Source organism: Megalobrama amblycephala, linkage group LG16, assembly GCF_018812025.1.
Source record: "Megalobrama amblycephala isolate DHTTF-2021 linkage group LG16, ASM1881202v1, whole genome shotgun sequence".
Lineage (NCBI taxonomy): Eukaryota > Metazoa > Chordata > Actinopteri > Cypriniformes > Xenocyprididae > Megalobrama > Megalobrama amblycephala.
The window spans coordinates 7895510-7899235 of record NC_063059.1 but is presented as its reverse complement, the minus strand read 5'-3'; the positions used below and the strand labels follow the sequence as shown (position 1 = coordinate 7899235).

Here is a 3726-nt window from a genome sequence, read left to right as displayed (position 1 = left end):
AGATGTGTCAGTAAATATATTAAAATATCTCTGATTGTGTTCATCAGAAAGAAGAAAGTCATATACACCTATAGGGTGGCTTGAGGGTGAGTAAAACTTGGGGTCATTTTCATTTGAAAGTGAACTAATCCTTTAAACACAAGACTTACTTCACTTTTGACCGTTCTTGTGTAAGACTGCTCTTTTGTAACTTCTTACCTATCATGTAGATATGATATCAACTTTTACTGGTCAAGTTGTATTCTTTGATCATTTTATTTAACTTAGTTGAGTAGATTTGATTTAATTCCATATGTGAAATTTGCTTTAAAATCTGCTTGCAAAAACTTGCGAAAGAAAATGTACTTATTGTTTTTTTTCAGTACTTGAAAGTATTGCAAAGTAAACTTCAAATGAGTAGAAATGAACTCTAACTGGCAAAGATAAATTTATTTATTCTCTTTGTTAATTTTACTTAACTTAGTTAATTCCATACATGTGAAATTTGCTTTTAAAAATAAATGCACAAAAAAGTGCAAAAACGTGCAAAATTAAGTAAATTTTACTCATTTTGTTTTCTGAGAGCTGAGAGCTGCTCAGGGTCACCCTCACGATCATCTGTCTGGTTATCCTAAAGTTGTGTACATAAAACAAACTGACAATGTAAAATGCATCTGAACTTTAGCTTCTTAAATTTAGCTTTAAGGTAACAATGAACATTGATGCTCCCTTGTTTTACGGTACATTGTGGGACTTTTTCAGGGAGTGAAAGTTTCAGTGCACTGGAAGGATTTTGTGATTGAGACAGCCCTTAAAATGGCGGACAGATTGAGCAAACTTGGCCTACATACACTGGTGGACTCGTTCAGTCATTGAATGGTATATTGGCCACTCCATAGACAAAACAAAAACTAGGCCTTGAACACTGGCACACTTGCAAGCAAACAGGAACTCAAGACACACACATACATTTGAACATTTGATCTCTCTTGTTATTATAATTCATAATATGCCATATATGGTAAGGTTTGATGCCCAGGACATCCTGGACTTTAATGCCTGATCATATGGGTATAAATATGACCCATCTTCCTTCAATAAATCTGAGAATGTTATGGTATTACACAGGCTCTGTGTCGGCTTGATCATTCTTAATTCTGAAGACAACAGCTTGAAAACCAAGGTGAGTTTTTGCAACTGAGACCTACTGAAAACATTTTCTACCTAAAGTATTTTTGTGGTTTGCATTGGAGAATCCCCAGTGTCCAGCATATGTGTGCATGCAGACATCTAACTTTTCCTGCTTATTCATTTCAGGTTCATCATGGCAATGCTGAGAAGTTTTCTGCTTCTTTTTGTCATCTTCTCCATGGGGAATGCAGCAGGTAACCAAGAAATTTATTTGCAAAAAATGAAAAATAAATTAAAAAACAACAAAAAATTGTGCAATATTCCATTGACTAATATTTGCATAATTAATGAGGAGTTTACAGTGTCTAAAGTACACAGCACATAATAACACAAACATAACATAAGCTACATAAGTAAAAATAAAAAGATTCCTTTGTGTGAAAATTACAAGGACCCTAATGTTTATGTACTGCATGCAGTCCGCCCAAGTTGCCCCTATGGATGGACAAATTTGGGTACCGATGCTACAAGCACATCTCTCAGACGGCTAACTGGATCAGAGCAGAGGTAATGTGTTAGTTACAAGGTGATTTGGTCACACTTTATATTAGATGTCTTTAACTACATCTAGATATACAGACGGACAGATATAGATAGATGTATAGTTATTCTAAGGTATCAAGTGATTAATTTAAATGTTAGTTCATATTAGTTAAACGCACTTAATATAAAGTGGAAATGGTTGTTTTTTTTTTTTAAGTAAAAATTTCTTTTTGCAAAAATAAATACAGAAAACAGATACTGAGCAAATAATTAGAGCAGACTTTGTTTGCAAATGTATAAAATGTTGTTTAAAAAGTCTTATGCTTTTATGCTAAAAAGATTAGATTTTGTATTGATAAAAAAATCTGTCTCTTTAGAAAAACTGTCAAAGTCTTGGTGCGAATCTCGCATCTGTGCGTAATAAACTGGAAAACAATTTCCTGCTGAGTCTGTTGCCTTCTTCTGACACACGTTGTTGGGTCGGTGCTCATGAAGGTGTACAAGTAAGTTAACTTGTGTCCTATAGAGACCTGTTTGTCTTAACTGAAATTTCTGCTTTAAACACTTTCTAATGAAGTTGGTTTGACTTCAGAGATGAACATTTTTTGGCTTTTTCTAAGTCTGACTACAGTAGTGCACTCTTTGTATTCACTCTCTCCACTCTTTAGGTCGGACAGTGGTTGTGGACTGATGGAACTGCATTTTTATATACCAACTGGTGCCCTGGAGAACCTAACAATTCACAACAGCCCGAGACCTGTTTGGAGCTCAACTTTCCCAGTAAGAATGCACTCTGTTTTCTGAATACTTTCAATTATAATTTACAATAACTTCATATCATACAGTAACATGAAATGACTCGTGTGGATTTCACAAAGTGCCTTAAGTTGAACATTCTATTTTATTTTGATTCTAACACTCTATAATGATCAGAATAATGTATTTCATTATTCCACCCTACAGATGGCCGTTGCTGGAATGATGCTCCCTGTTCAATCTTAAAGAGCTATTTCTGTGCTAAGAAGGCATTTGGTTGAACTTTTTCTGATCTTATCTTTTCAAAAATGTTATTCTGAAATCAAGTCTCTTCTAAACTTTAATCTCTTCTCAATATCTTCTCTGAAACACTCCTCAAGTTAATAAAGCATTGATGAAGCAAATCATGTGCATCACAATCTAATTCATGAATGTAAAAATATAAATGTATTGTGTAGCTCGGTTTGAGGATTTGTTTATTAAAATGGTCATTTGCAAGTTTGTTTCCTACAATGGATTGTAAGCAAATATGAACCTCATCCAGGGCTCTTTTTGTTTTCTGTCTCATAAAATATCCCATTACTATTTCGGTGTGAGAACCCAGATAGCAGACCAACACCGAATCAACACCGAATCAATGTTAAGGCATCAACCACATTATCATTGAATCATTGTTGAAATGTACCGTTGATTTTTCATCAGGTTTGCACCCTAAAATAATGTTATTTCAGTGATGAAAAATAGATCAAGATGGTTGTAAAATCAATATTTTTTCAACCTTAACTAAATCACCCATTTAATATTGAATTAACGAAACAATGTCAAATCAATCTTGCTTTATGTACAGCAAGATTTTATGCCAGTTAAATTTCTATTTCTACTCATTTCAATCAGACACAATGTAAGGGTTGCAGTTAATTTGGTTTTGAAAGAAAAATTCACAACTTCAGTTTACATACAAATTTATTTATTCATAATCACAGGAATTAACATCACATTCAGGAAAAACAAGTGGCTGTAAAAATGGCATTTCATGGTGACAAACAAAGAGACCTGGTTTCACAGACAGGGCTTAGGCTAAGCCAGGATCAGACCTTAGTTCAATTATTTAAGTAACTTTTATAAAAATGAAAACATTAAAAAATATTATTGGTGTTCGTCTTGAGACAAAACAGTAGCACAGGCAAATTTTAAGATGTCAGTGCAAGTTACTTTCAGATAAAACAGCTCAAACATATCTTTGGAAAATTCAGGAGAAGAGCCTGGAAAACCGGGACAACATTAAGTGCAACTTGAAATATGATTTAATAAAACAAA

The 3726-nt window shown here is 33.7% G+C and overlaps 2 long non-coding RNA genes across 2 annotated transcripts; both read left to right on the top strand.

Annotated features, from left to right (window-relative positions):
- Positions 1–1024: 1024 nt before the first annotated feature.
- LOC125249468 lies at positions 1025–1626 on the top strand. Its single transcript, XR_007180566.1, has 3 exons — positions 1025–1162; positions 1297–1364; positions 1590–1626. It is a non-coding gene; the product is annotated as an uncharacterized LOC125249468 (long non-coding RNA).
- A 703-nt stretch (positions 1627–2329) lies between these two features.
- Positions 2330–2907, top strand: LOC125249467. Its single transcript, XR_007180565.1, has 2 exons — positions 2330–2433; positions 2617–2907. It is a non-coding gene; the product is annotated as an uncharacterized LOC125249467 (long non-coding RNA).
- Positions 2908–3726: the final 819 nt, after the last annotated feature.